At 37.9% G+C, this 16177-nt stretch overlaps 1 long non-coding RNA gene across 1 annotated transcript; it reads left to right on the forward strand.

Moving 5' to 3' along the window:
• Positions 1 to 474: 474 nt before the first annotated feature.
• On the forward strand, positions 475 to 8352 carry LOC125500048. Its single transcript, XR_007277222.1, has 3 exons — positions 475 to 3976; positions 4621 to 4721; positions 7892 to 8352. It is a non-coding gene; the product is annotated as an uncharacterized LOC125500048 (long non-coding RNA).
• Positions 8353 to 16177: the final 7825 nt, after the last annotated feature.

A 16177-nucleotide genomic window follows, 5' to 3' on the forward strand; every position in this document is an offset into this window, starting at 1 on the left:
TATGAAATGCTGCAATTGGATCATCAAAGAGTTTTATATGGAGTTGCTCTGCTACTCACTAATTGCTAAATGGTAATGCAGCAGTAGCAGTACGGGTTGCATAAATTTCATTCGTTTTCCGCACGGTATATGCCTGCGTGTACATGTATTACGGGCATGTATATATACGTACATATACACGTTATAACGTGTACATGTATACGTGGCACCGTCGTCTTTGCGTACATAAAAGCAAAGAACTTTTATATCCTATTGCAAATTCCTCACCTTTAAGCTCCAGCAGCAATTGCTGCACCTTATGTCTATTCATATGAAAATTTACATACAGGAACGAGACTTCGCCCATCGTAGGTATGCACGTACGACCTGGTCAAAGGCGAAATAACCAACTTTAACTCTTTCAATTAGTAAAACAAAAATAAAAGAGAGTGAAATAAGAAATAAAAAAAAAGAGGATACAAACAGCGTCCTAATTTCTACCAATTAATCTCATCTCATAATACTTGAGATTTTCTTCTTTATCCACCATGGGTATATTTATAATTAGTGTGCTCGTACCGGATACCTGTGAAATACATTTTTTTTTTATGTATTATTATTTTACGGGCATTTTAGATCTGAGTTCCGCACGTGTTTTATGTTTTATTTAGACACATTATGCCATAGAATTTTACATCTATAATACAGCGTTATACCAGATTGATACAGGAAATGCAAAGTATATGTATATAGCGTACAGAGGGAGGAACTTCTCTCTGCAGTTTACCTGTATAACTAAGGTACCTTTAAGTAATTGCTTTTGCATTCAACTTGATGATGAGGCTAGAACGATTCGTCGAGACTGCTGCAGTCCGTACATACCTTATACACACAGATATACACGTATATATACGATTCCGTAAGCTACTGCGACTTCAGTGGCTCTCAATTTGAAAGTGAAGAAAAAAAATTGCAGGAGTGGACGAAGTGAAAATTGACTAAAGAACTGAACCGAATAACGATCCCATGGTATACAAATTAACAAGCAAATAATCAACTTGTACAGCGTACGATCAACGATTTTTCATAATGGTTCTTACAATAATTTTATTCCATTGTATTTTATTTATTGGTTTAGAAAAAAAGTTTTCTTCATTTTGACGGAATATTTTTTATTTAAGAAATTGAGTAATTAGTTTTTCTCGTTATTCGAAGGAATCGAAGAATAGTTACTTCGAATACGTGTCATGAGAAAAGAAGAAAAGAAATTTGAAAAAAAGAAGATCTAACATTGATCAAATTGAAGATTATTTCGCGCGTAAATTAAGATTGATATATTATTCATATTCAAAATATCACAGCGTGTTGAATATAATTATATCCTCGCAGTTGAGTGTAAACAGCTCTTTAGCTCTGGTTAAGTAATTATATATATTTCTAAAGCATCTGAGCAGTAGCAACAGCAGCAGTAGGAGCAGCATTATAGCGGGTAGGTATACTGAAACGTAGGTAAAAGTAAGAGAAAGAGAACAAGAAAAAAAAAAAAAAAATGAAGAAAGGAAGAAAAAACGTGACTGCTAGGGAAATGAATACTTTTTCATTCACGGAGTTCTTTTAACCATACTGTACGTATATAATATACAGACGTACGCATGCACGTACACATTACTTGCGGAAACACACCACTACGAAAGAGTAAGAATTATAAAAACTCCTTTATAATGTGCGGCAGTAAAAAAAGGTTGAGATTAAGATTGAGATTGAGATCAAGATTGAGATTAATACGTGGAAAATTAAAGTTACATACTGTACACCCTCGTATCGGGCTTTAAACACCGGCGTCAATAAATCGAGGATCGTCCGTACGAAAGGAAACAGACGAATGCCTTTATCAAAAAATATAAAATACGGTGGACGCGACGATCTTGCACTCATAAGGGTATGAGCTCGAGGCTCAAGATGGATGAAATTGTAGGAGCACGCGACCTCACGTCTTATAATACCAACGGTCGTAGCGGGTGATGTCAAGGACCGCGAAAAAGGTATTTTTCCACATAAACTCCTTGGATTCTAACAGCCGGAAAATTCCCTTAACGCGCTTCTGGGTACCCAAAGCTGGTGGCTACTGGAGGGGTCTTCGCCTAATGGGCGCAAAGTTATAGTCGACCCCGAGGTCGACCCATATTTCGGCTACCGTGACGAGAAAAAAAAAGGACAAGATCGGTGGAGCATTGTTTTTATTAGTTTGTAACGTACGTACGTACATGATTTCAAGTATTCGATGAAGTCGGATACATATAACAATTTTGCAAAACTCGTTATACGTCAATTAAGTTAATAGGTACCCACATTTATTTTTCTCCAATCAACTTTGACCGTATTCATCTTCGATGACGATTCGTTCGTTTTTCATTAAATTCTTCAGGGTAATCCGCGGTCTGCGGCTATGGAATCAAAAGCTATACGAAGAAAAGGAATAAAGAAAGGAAAAGAGAGCAAAAGTAAGGTAGAAGTGGACTGCAATTACACTCGAGGTGGTTGGTGCGATCTGAATTCTCTTTTGAATTTCTTACACGGCATAGTTCGCCCTCTTTGTCCCGGAAATCGCGTCACACCCCCACCACCTTAACCGCCGCCTCCTCTATGTACCTACCTACCTACCTACCTACCTACCATTTTCTGCAGTTGGTTTCCTTCGAGCAAGTTCAACGTTCAAACTTCCACGTTTCCACCCTCCGCGTTGCGGTATAGTACCCGTAACGGATTGAATTTCAAGGCACTTTTATACAACGAAATGAACGAGCAACGATTTTAATAAGACCGCCGCGCGCGCCCGTTATAAGAACGATTTGCCATATTGCCGTTTTATGACAGGATCGTGTCGGAATCGATCAACGCCAGAACTATAACTCACCCCATCCTGCGGTACGTTTATTTGCTTTTCTTTTTGTTTCTTATTAATTGAGTTTCCTTTTTCATTCTTTCTTTCGTTTTAATTCTCTGCTGTTCTTTTATTTTCGAGCGTTTCTTACATCCTCATCCATCTCCTGTACCCACATACTGCATTAATATTCCAATTAAATCGACGCCTCGGTACCTACATACATATATACGTACGTATCGAAACAACACGACGCCGTATGAGAAAGCTCGCGCAATATTCCCTGCTTCGACCATAGGACACGCTGCACAACTTATTATTATACACATGTTTTATCACCATCTACTACGCAAAGGATAAAACGGAAGAAAAGAAGAAAAAAAAAAAGAGAATAAGTAAATGAATATAAAAGGAGAATAAAATAAGAGCTGGCGCGACTCGGGAGTAATAAAATCGGTGTTGTAATCCTAGATCTGCATTGAGACACAACAGCCTATATGTTATAACCTAGGCTACTTTTACTCACAGCAGATATCAGGTTTTATCTAATGGGTAGTCTCCTACTTTTTTTGTATTCCTTCTTTTTACACCACTTCCTGATTTAGCGAGGGAAGTTATTTTGATCACTCCTATACCTGGTTGATGTGTAAGGTTGAGTTTTCAGAAGACATTCATTTGTGAGGTCTAGAAAATTGAATTCAATTATGTTTTTGATAAGTTATTTGGTAACATAATACGATTGGATCTAATCAAAATTTGGATTCGCTGAATTCAATACTTTTTGAGTTACAGTTGGTCAATTTTTATGCTTGGGCTTTGCTCTGAACGGCGCAAAGACGATTTTCCAACCAAAACTATCGTGAAAGTTTTCACAAGATACCGAAATAAAGCTAAATAGATTCGAGTGATCTCAAAACGGTCAATTGCGAACGTGCGATTCGATATTCGGTCATCGTAGCATCTCGAAGGTAGAAACTTCTTTTCCGAAGCAACGGCAGTATGGCTGCGACAGCCGAAGCGACGTCGTCAGAAGCGACATCGATGGCAGTACGCACATCCTTGAAAAAGGAGAAGACAAAGCTGTAGAGGAGATGGAGAGAAAAGGCATACATTGGGGTAAGGATTAGTACGCAGTTACCGTGGCGCCATAGTTCTCGGTTTGGTTGAAGTTACTCCAGTCGCGTTTCGAACGTACCAGAAAGGAGAATCGTACTAATTTTCCACGCGTTGAGTCCAGTTTCCAGTTTACATCGACCGATGATTCGGGAAGTAGTGTTAAGTTCGATCTGCATATTTCCAAAAAGTGCGTAACGATCAGTAGTCACTGAGAGACCGATATCATTGGAAATTTCGCGAATTCCGTAACTCGGAAATTTTTCCATAAGCAGTGGTGAGCTATGTCTTTGATTATTTACGATTGTATTCCTCGTATTTAAGATCGGGGGAGCATGAGGGTCATGATTTTGCGCAAAAAAATATCTTTTGTCGTTGGAATTCCGGACAACTATACCTAGAACATTACACATTTCTATATTCCTACTTTCGTGTACTTGATTAACAATACTCTGATTGATTTCGAAATATAGTTTTGACAAGTGTTCAAATACGATGAATTCTTTTGTCTAACATTACGAAAGGTATAATCAAGATTTTGGTCTAAATTATGCTTCATTGCCGTTTCATGAACGAATTTATTGATGTATTTGCGGTCCGATTTTACAATTCCACTTGGTATCTGATATAATATTTTCGCATTTCAGATTTGTACTTGACAGACGTCGAAGTTACCCAGTTCTTCGCGATACGGTTCAACTTTCAACAACACTATATGCCTACGTTGTGCTGAAAAATTCGTATACAGGTAAGAAATGATTGTTATTGCGTATTCGATCAGAAGCGGTCTGTCCGATTTGCATTCATAGAGTCGGGATGCATCCAATGAACGTACTAGAATTGACATTCCACAAAACTTTACCTTTTGCCTACAAAAAAAAAACGCCAACCCTGTAGCCTCCGATATTTCCCAAAGTCTGGGATCAGAGTTGGGACTTGTTTCCAAAGAGTTTCCCACGGTATTTCTGTGTAGTTTGATCTCGGGCATCCGAATCTACAAGTCGAATAATTCTATCTCTGAAATTGAAAGATTTATCGCCGTATTAATGAAAATTTTGCGACGTCTTGAAGGGTCTCAAAAATCAGCTTGGACCACTAATTAACGCCAAAAGTAAAAAATCCAGATCATTCGTTCCCGAGGTGTAGAGAAAAACGTCATGGCAGAATAGCTCTAGATTTCATATTCTGGCAGGCTGCACCCGAGCGCTCTCGATCTCGTTCGTATGTCTACCGCTCCGCGGCGTACCGCCTCACGCCCTGTGCTCGCGCTACGCTTAGCTTTCTCGCACCAAACGAAGTATCTAAAAAACATTACCCAAATGCACTCTCGGCGTTAATCGGGAGCAAGCACCAACTTACCGATAAAGAAGATACCTACGTCACTTTGTTCGCTACCCAATTTTTACACGTGCGTCGGGCAATGTGACGGCCGGCACGCGCAGGAATTTAAACATAATTAATGGCCTTTTAATTGTCGATGAGGTGTGATAGCACTTGCCTCTCTGTTTTGCTTGCTCCCATTGTGAGCAGGTGTCAGACGAGCTGTCAACACCGGATAAAGATCTTGTTCACACCTCGTAAAATGACCCTTTGATCCACCTGATCGGCGGCATCCCTTTGCGGTATTTCTGCGAATTCTATGTAACCTATTGAGAAAGTAAATATGTAAAAATACTCGGTAGTTAAATGGTTCAGAGTGTACACTCAACGAGTTCATTTCTGTCTCATGTTGCCATACTGAAGCAAGGTCCGTAGTTCAGAATCAGAGATGCTTAGTGTACGAAAAAAAAAAAAAATTTTTTTCGTACATCGCGTTTTCATACGTTACGATAGGGGACGACAGACATTATTCGTTCGTTTCCGAGCTCATGACAGTTGACACAACTTTAATTGAGATATCCTGATTAGTTCTAGCCACAGCCTGATTTACAGTCAATTGCTTTGTGTTTCTGAGATCAAACCACATGAAATCGAAGTCAAATTTTAACTCCTGAATCAAGAAAAGATGCGTTTATATATCTATTTATTTATCTAATTATTTACTTATTTATTTATTTATTTATTTATTCAGCTAGTCATCTATTTATTTATTTATTGCAACATAATTTCATACGTGATGCATGCCCATATACTCTCAATGTAAAGCAATCGTAGCAACTATGAATGCAGACTGTTCTAGTAATCCAACAATAATTTCATTGCTATTACTATTTTAAACTATTTGACGATTTATCAGTATTTCGATTGCGTTACTCATCGTTCATTCATTTATTCGTTCATGCAGTTATCCATCTATTATTTCGAATATTGAATCAATGATTTACGCGTGATTTCTATGAAATCACATGTCAAGCCATCGTCGCGACTATGATTGCAGAATGTTTTAGTAATCAAATAATTCATTATTGATATAAGCCATTCGAACTATGTAATAGTTCATTAGTATTTCGATTGGATTCATTTATTTATTCATTCATTCATGCGTTTATTCATCGATTATTTCGATTATTAAATCGTTAATTTACGCATGATTTCTATGAAATCACATATCAAGCTATCGTCGCGTCTATGATTGCAGACTGTTCTAGTAATAAAAGAATCAATTATTTTCATTGGTATTTAAAACTTTCCAATAATTCATTAGTATTTTGATTGCATTTAATCATTCGTTCATTCATTCATCTATTCATTCATTTATTCATTCAGGTGTTCATCTATTACTTTAATTATTGAATTATTAGTTCATGCATGATTTTTATAAAATCACACGTTAAGCTATCGAATGCAGACTGTTCTATAAATAATTCAACAATAATTTTATTGCTATTACTATTTGAAACTATTTGACGATTTATCAGTATTTCGATTGCGTTACTCATTTATTTATTCATTCATTTATTCATGCAGTTATTCATCCATTATTTCGATTATTGAATCGTTAATTTACGCAGGATTTCTATGAAATCACATATCAAGCTATCGTCGCGTCTATGATTGCAGACTGTTCTAGTAATGAAAGAATCACTTATTCTTATTGGTATTTGAAACTTTTCGATAATTTATTAGCATCTCGATTGCATTTAATCATTCGTTCATTCATTCATCTATTCATTCATTTATTCATTCAGGTGTTCATCTATTACTTTAATTATTGAATTATTAGTTTATGCATGATTTTCATAAAATCACACGTTAAGCTATCGAATGCAGACTGTTCTAGTAATTCAACAATAATTTTATTGCTATTTCTATTTTAAACTATTTGACGATTTATCAGTATTTCGATTGCGTTACTCATTCATCCATTCATTTATTCATTCATTCATTCATGCAGTGATTCATTTATTACTTCGATTATTGAATCAATAATTTACGCATGATTTCTATGAAATCACACGACCAGACATCGTCGTGTCTATGATTACAGACTGTTCTAGCAATCAAATTAATAATTATTATCGATAGTATTTTGAACTGTTGATTAATTCGTTGGTATTAGATTTCGAAAAAAATCTTTGGCCATAGGCTTACCTTTCTCGGGTGGAAAGAAGATTATTTACATATTGCTTTTCCGGTAATCTGGATCTGGTGTCCAAATTCACTCGTTTACAGAATCGAGAAAGTGAGTGCCCCAACTTAGTGCCAAGAGCATCCTTTGTCGTTGAAATTCCGAACAATTGGGTATAATTGATTACACATTAATTGACTTTTAGTTTAGTACTTATTTACTGATGATGTTTCCAACTGCGGGATAGTGGTACCCGTGTTCAAACGCTATACCTCGTCTATCTGTAGGATTTGGGAATTCACCATAGGTTTAGAAATAATCTCCGCCGTTATATTCTGATCAAATTCATTCGTATATTTTAGGTCCAGGTTTACAATTTTACTCCATTTCTTGAATTACATTCATTTCAGGCTCTTGAATCGTCATCGAGGTGCCTGGTTCATCACATTACCTATTCAACTTCCGACCACGAAGGACAGGACTTGCATGGCATTGCACAATACGTTTACAGGTGATTATAAAAATATATCATCAAAATATATTCAATACATTATATTATAACAACACATTGACAGCAATATATTGACATATAATATATTATAACATATAATTAATAGATCAACGTAGAATATAATATTTGTAATAATATATTCTTATAAGTATCTCATTATTAATCAGTCTTCCGTATGTTTCAGGTTCTCGGGTATGCTGCCACCACAGTTGTAGCCCGGACTCCCCCTGTTTATCGGGGGGAGTCCACTTACTGTCCCCTGGGACAGCGCGGCCTCCCACCGCCCCCGGGGTCCCAGGGGACCCAGTCCCCGAGGACATGTCTTCGGGGATGCGGTATCCCCGCTGGAGGGGATGCCATATCCCGGGGGACATGTCCTCGGGAACTGGTCTTCGGGGAAGTGGTTCCCCCAGGGACACGTCCCCGGAGATGCGGTATCCCCGCTGGAGGGGATGCCGTGTCTTTGGGGGCGTGGCCTTGGGGGAAATACACTTCCTCGAAAATCCCGGGAAAAGGAGGTCCCAAGCGGACACTTTGTTTTTCGTTTCTCTAGAGAAATCAAGAAAACGAGTGACCGCTTGAGGCCTCCTTTTCCCGGGATTTTCGAGGAAGTGTATTCCCCCAAGGCCACGCCCCCAAAGACACGGCATCCCCTCCAGCGGGGATACCGCATCTCCGGGGATGTGTCCCTGGGGGAACCACTTCCCCGAAGACCAGTTCCCGAGGACATGTCCCTCGGGATATGGCATCCCCTCCAGCGGGGATACCGCATCCCCGAAGACATGTCCTCGGGGACTGGGTCCCCTGGGACCCCGGGGGCGGTGGGAGGCCGCGCTGTCCCAGGGGACAGTAAGTGGACTCCCCCCGATAAACAAGGGGAGTCCGGGCGATGACGTTGGAGGAACTGCGACCTGTAACACAAATAACAAATTAATTAGTTAACGCAATTCATGACTCACTCTATGACCTAACATGTAATTTAAACAATGACTTATTTAATGACTCATTTTCAATGTATGAGTATAAGAGGTTCGAATTATAATAAATTTCACCAAGTTATACATGATGATAAATTATTTTCTTGCCTTATTAGCATGTCTGATTAATTATATCACGGAAGTGCATGAATTTATACACAAAGTCCATTGGGTAATACTGGTTGATCTGATTTCGTGAGGAGGATTTCGAAAATCTGTTCCAAGGGGGTGCAATTCATATTCTAAGATTTCGAATGCTATATTATACTAGGGACTCTCGAAAGAAATGAATCGAATGAAAAATACCTCTGCAAAAACAGAAGATGTACGTCTCAGGCGTTGCAGATCCATCATCTCTACCGGAACGGGATGGATAGAAGTCGATCTTCGGACAGACTCATTGATATCCTGATTTGATTCCATCGCGCGATGGTAATCTACTAGAAGAGAAAAAAAAGGCGAATGCATAATTAGAGTTACTATATTAACAATCACTCATATTTATATTATTTTTGTATCCATGAATGAGATGAATAAATCTTTGATTGTCTTCTTAAGAAAAGAAATTAGGTGAATCATTGTAAAATCATCCCGCCAATCCCGAAAAATCGTTCGCGAGCTGCATTGAGTGCGTTTGCAATACACGTCTTTTAGCAAAGCTCATAATAAAAAATACGAATAAATACAAACAGGCTGCAGTGATAGACGCGACGATAGCTTTATATGTGATTTCATAGAAATCATGCGTGAATTAATGATTCAATCAACAAATGATTGAATGAATAACTAGATAACTAAATAAATTAATGAATGAATAACTAGATAACTGAATAAATGAATGAATGAATGAATGAATGAATAAATGAATAAATGAATAAATGCAATCGCAATACTGATGAACTATCCGCATGTTCGAATTGCTAATATCAATAATAAATTATTTGATTACTAAAACAGTCTGCAATCATAGTCGCGACGATGGCTTGACATGTAATTTCATAGAAATCATGCGTGAATTAATGATTCAATCAACAAATGATTGAATGAATAACTAGATAACTGAATGAATGAATGAATGAATGAATGAATAAATGAATAAATGAATAAATGCAATCGCAATACTGATGAACTATCCGCATGTTCGAATTGCTAATATCAATAATAAATTATTTGATTACTAAAACAGTCTGCAATCATAGTCGCGACGATGGCTTGACATGTAATTTCATAGAAATCATACGTAAATTATTGATTTAATAATTGAAGTGATAGATGAATAACTGCATGAATAAATAAATGAATAGATGAATGAATGAACGAATGATTAAATGCAGGCGAGATACTCATAAATTATCGAAAAGCTTCAAATACGAATGAGAATAATTGATTCTTTCATTACTAGAACAGGCTGCAATCATAGACGCGACGATAGCTTCATATGTGATTACATAGAAATCATGCGTGAATTAATGTTTCAATCGAGAAATTCATAAATGAATGACTGAATAACTGAATGAATGGATGAATGAATAAATGAATGACTGAATAACTGAATGAATGGGTGAATGAATAAATGAATGAATGAATAAATGAATAAATGAATAAATGAATAAATGAATGAATGAATGAATAAATGAATGAATGAATGAATGCAATCGCAATACTAATGAACTATCCCATAGTTCCAATTGCTAATATCAATAATGAATTATTTTATTACTAAAACGTCTGCAATCATACTCGCGCCGATGGCTTGACATGTGATTCCATAGAAATCATGCGTAAATAATTGTTTCAATAATTGAAGTAATAGATGAATAACTGCATGAATGAATGAATGAATGAGTAACGCAATCGAGATACTGATAAATCATCAAATAGTTAAAAATAGTAACAGCAATAATTAATTGTTGGATTACTAGAACAGTCTGCATTCGATAGCTTAACATGTGATTTTATAGAAATCATGCACAAATGAATGATTCAATCAACAAATTAATAAATAAATGACTGAATAACTGAATGAATGAATGAATGAATGATGAATAAATAAATGCAATCGCAAAACTAATCAACTATCAGATAGTTCAAATTACTGATATCAATAATTATTAATTCGATTACTAAAACAGTCTGCAATCATAGTCGCTACGATTGCTTCACATTAAGAGTATATAGGTATGCATCACGTATGAAATTATAATTCAATAAATGAATGAATAGGTGACTAACCGAATGAATGAGTGAATAAATAAATTAATAAATGAATGAATAAATAAACGCATTTTTTCTTACGCATTTTTAGGAGTTACAATTGGACTTTAATTTCATGTGGTTGGATCTCAGAAACACGAAGCAATTGACCGTAAACCAGGCTGATACTAGAACTGATCAGGATATCTCCATTTTTTCGTGGCAAAAAAACAAGTGTTATGTCGGTGTTTCAGTGGCTACTGATTGTTAAGCACTTCTTCGAAATATGCAGATCGAACTTAACACTACTTCCCGAATCATCGGTCAATGTAAACTGGAAACTGGACTCAACGCGTGGAAAATTAGTACGATTCTCCTTGCTGGTACGTTCCAAACGCGACTGGAGTAACTTCAACTAAACAGAGAACTATGGCGCCACGGTAACTGCGTACTAATCCTTACCCCGATGTATGCCTTTTCTCTCCATCTCCTCACAGCTTTTTCTTCTTCTTTTCCAAGGATGTGCGTACTGCCATCGATGTCGCTCCTGACGACGTTGTCGCCTCGGCTGCCGCGGCCGTACTGCCGTTGTTCCGGAAAAGAAGGATCTACCTTCGAGATGCTACGATGGCCGAATATCGAATCGCACGTTCGCAATTGACCGTTTTAAGATCACTCGAATCTATTCAGCTTTATTTCGGTATCTTGTCAAAACTTTCACGATAGTTTTTGGTCTCCTTACGAATTTTTCAATCTGGCCTATTCCCGACATTTTTCGCTCTCCGATAATTTGCCGCATATTCCGTGGACAAAATTTCCGTGAATTTCTTACATAAAAAACTGAACGGGTGTCGAGTGCTTCAGTTTCATTTCTTACAGAGTTTCCCGCAATCTTTTTACAAAAGACATGAAACACTTGCAGATCGACCATTTTTCGAGCGATACTTTGAGATATCAGGGTGTGAAAAATTGGCGAAGAAATTCCTCTTTCAAATCGAACAAGTTGTCGCCAATTCATTGATCTGACAAGTGAAAAATCAAGGATTGCATGACGTATCGTTGCAAGCGTTGTTGTGATAGATCAAGTTTTCATATGCAATACCGACCACAGTGTTCACGTTTCGTAGACGCATCTTGTTCGGAAATGTTTTCTCGAGTTTCAATTTCAATTCAAATCAATAAATATATCAAATTTCATCCGAACTTGGATTCGACTATTTCCCAATTCACCAATCGATACATTTATACACGTATATTATAATTATTACACGTACCTTATTCCAGGATCTCCAATACCTATATACAGACGTGTTGTCGTCTGCATTTTTAGTACGATATTTCCGCCAGCTCCATACTCGTCTTGTAAAAACATCCCTCGTATCTTCAGATAATTTTGAGACAGTAAGACCGACGTACCCGCACCATATCTACATATATCTCACATCTCCAGCTAGACAAATATTATAACGTAGCGTCTGTGCGGTGTCGCGCACGTGGTCTTCTCTACGATGTTATAGTGTCTCTTTTTCTGATAATTTCATTATATTATAACATATTATTTTTCCATTTTATATCTACGGCTACTAAAAATCCATGCGTATATTACACACAGCATTTTTATTACAACCTTCTGGTCGAGCGTAAAGGAAACAAAAAAACGAAACGAAAATAAAAGTAAAAGGAACGTTGAATCGTACAGAATAGCAAATAAAACTCAAACGAGGGAAAAAATAGTATCGGATGAACGGAAACATAAGAAAATTTTCGCCACCATCGGATTACGCGAGCCAATTAGCCGTTGAAAATTGTTCATGGTTAATTTGAACTCTCCGATCCAAAACGTTTCGTCCCCCACGAATCCCGTACCCCGAAGCATATAGCGTGGCACGTATACATAGAAAGAAGAGAAAAATGAGGGAGGCGTCACTTGGTAATCCTGCAGACTGAGCCGGAACGCATCCAACTCGGCTTCAAATTTCTTGGACCGTCATCGTTCAACGTTGGAATTTAAAACCTGACCTTTCAACCACAGCATACCCTATATTCCTTTCCTATACTCGCCATCCGCGAACAGACACCAACCACCACATTCAAGTACATATATGTATAAGTCGTTTGAAAAAAAAAGGTGTTTCCACACACGAGGGTATACCACGAGTTTAAAACGAAAAATGGAATGAATGTACATGTGTTTTATTTCTTCTTCGCACACCTCATCGCGTAAAGAAACCGAAGATTCGAGCTTTTTTCTTTATTGTAGGAAAAAAGTGAAATATTAAGGGAATCATAAATAGGTGTACATACGTAGATAGAAGTATATGGGAAAAAGACAGAAAATAGAAAAGAGGGAGAGATGTCATCTTGAAATAATATTACCCTCCGGTACGCAGCTATATAAAAATTTGATGGGAGACTTGGGATAATATTTTTCTAGGCACGCGTCGCGTACGTTCGATGCTGCTGCGGCGTATGCAAGGGTTACGCGTCCGTCACTCGGTTTTTTTTCTTCTTTGGTCAATAACCCTTTCTTCTTGAAATCAATTTTTCCCGAGCACATCATGACGTACGTATAGTTAGGAGAAACTGAACGATCCTTGAACAATCTCCGAGCGTGTGATAATTTTATAAATTCGAACTGCGAACGAATATATTCGAAGAGTTACGAAAGAGAAAAAAAAAAGTAAATAGAATCACGAAACGTCCACGCTGAAGATATAGGTGTACCGCGTATACCTACGTACGTACATAGCGATATGTAATGAATAATAAATAGTCGCGTATAAATCGTTCAGATTATTACGTCGTTTACGGTAATTAATACGAGCTGTATAATTGCAGCGGCATTGAGTTATTACAACAGCTGAATGACCTCAGCTGGCGCCTCGACGCAGACGGATAACCATATCCATGAACTGAAGTATATGTATTAATACAAAAAAAAAAAAAACGAAAACGAAAACTGTAAGAAAAAAAAAGTCAGAAAGAAAAAATCAACGACGGATATAGCCTAGATTCTCACGCGGCAAGAGAGGGGTTCAAAATATTTTCCCCGTACAAATCAGATGGTTTGCATTTTCATCGCTGTACATCGTGTATGCATATATATGTATGTATGTATATGAACGCATGTATATTGTATACGCAGATCGAGTGTAAGGACGTACATATATACAACATCCGGTAGACAGGGGTATACGTGTACGAACGTATAATTCGAGCGAAATACAAATATAGGTGGGATAAGATTGTTTTATTTTTTCATTTAGTTTTTTTTTTTTTCTTATTTTTCGGCAGCGAGGATACTCTTCTGCAGTTATTACCTATACGTGCGTACGTGTATTGTGCACCTATATGCGAGTAGTGAATAGGTATACGTGCAGTCTGTGGCACAGCTGGTAGTTTGCTATTTTCCCTTCGGAAGAGAATTAGAAAAGAGCTCGCGCGCGTCGCGAAGGCGCCGAACGTCCTATACGAAAGCTCCGGAGTTCGGGGAGCGTAGCGCGATCCAAAGTCGAGTAAACGAGGGTCTATTTACGATCCACGGAGGCTATATGTGAATATATGTGTACAGTATATACCTCTGCTTCGAAGTAATAAATTAGTAGGTATTAAAATAAACGGGATGATAAAATAAGAAGAAACCCGATAGCAATAACTCGTCGGAAAAGCGTACCCGTCGCGGTTTATTATAACGGCAAGGGGTGATAAGATATACGCATACGCACGCATCTATGAAATATATCGAACGATTTTCACATTCATAAATTTACGCCACATTGATGATGATGATCTTTTTTTAATGGTTCCGAATTTTTCTCCTCTCATTCGCCGAAACTCTGTTTTCAGTAATTTACGGCAAGACTTCGGAAATTTCTGAACCGTAATTAAAAATCATCCATTCTCGAGAAATTAAAAGAATAGATTTCCGGAAGTTGGTCGGAAATATTTTCGAAATTTGTGAATTTCGTTTCAATTTTCTTCCCCAAATGTCGCATTACGATTCACGTGTGTACGTATGTACGTACACTCAAGTTCGCCTACGCCCGTATAATTTCGTCGAGAGCAGCGTTACTCCAGGGTGCGTCCATCAGCGGGAGGTATGAAAACAGGATTTTTCACCCCACCCCTTTGCGCGATGTCCATATGCTACCCTTTGTTCGCGGATTCCCCAGAGCCACCGCAGTGATTCTCAAAATATGAATATCCATCTCGAAGTAAAAACTAGAAAATTAGTCGACGTACGACTGGCCTCAATAAATGACGGATACCATAGTTTTCATGGAAGGCGACGTCGCCGGTAAACTTCGCGATTTCGAATTTTTTTTCTCCTCTCGCAAAAATTCCGAACACAGCGAGAACCTGTGTCCGCTGTACGTCGAATAATAGAACTCATTCTGTTTCCGTCACGGAAAGGATCACGAGGTTAGTGATAAAAATCTAAAATTTCAAGGGATTTTCTATTCATTTACTTTTAGTCGATTTCCGGATGTTTCAAAAAAAAAAAAACGAAAGGGTGAAAAAAAGGATTATCCGTATACCACGTTGTACCTAAGGAGCACCCTACCCATGATGTTCACATAATTCACGTACTTACACGAGTGTCAAACGCCCCCAACTCGTGTATGTAAATGCTAATTAATCGTACACGAGTTGTATTTCCCGGTTGAATTCATTCATGCATTACACATACACGCGTTATGGGTAGCTAACCCTTATTACAAATGAAAAGGGTTGTGCCGTTGCGGGAGTGACACACGCGCGCACTCGCAGAGAGAGAGAGAGAGATGATGTGACATCGTACGTGTGTAATAAGTACGTACATACATTCGGTATGTACCCCTTCTCGCGGGATAGAGGTGACTACCATGGGGGAGCTCGAAGTCGATTGAACGATGAATATAATAGAAGGCCGAGTTGGGGGTAGAGTAAAACGTTCGTTCACGCACTATACCGTGGATGGGGTGGCCGGGGTAGATGACAGCAGTCACTCTCTTCAAACGCTACAATTCTGCTCA

The sequence above is a fragment of the Athalia rosae genome, chromosome 2, assembly GCF_917208135.1.
Source record: "Athalia rosae chromosome 2, iyAthRosa1.1, whole genome shotgun sequence".
NCBI classification, from domain to species: Eukaryota; Metazoa; Arthropoda; class Insecta; order Hymenoptera; family Athaliidae; genus Athalia; species Athalia rosae.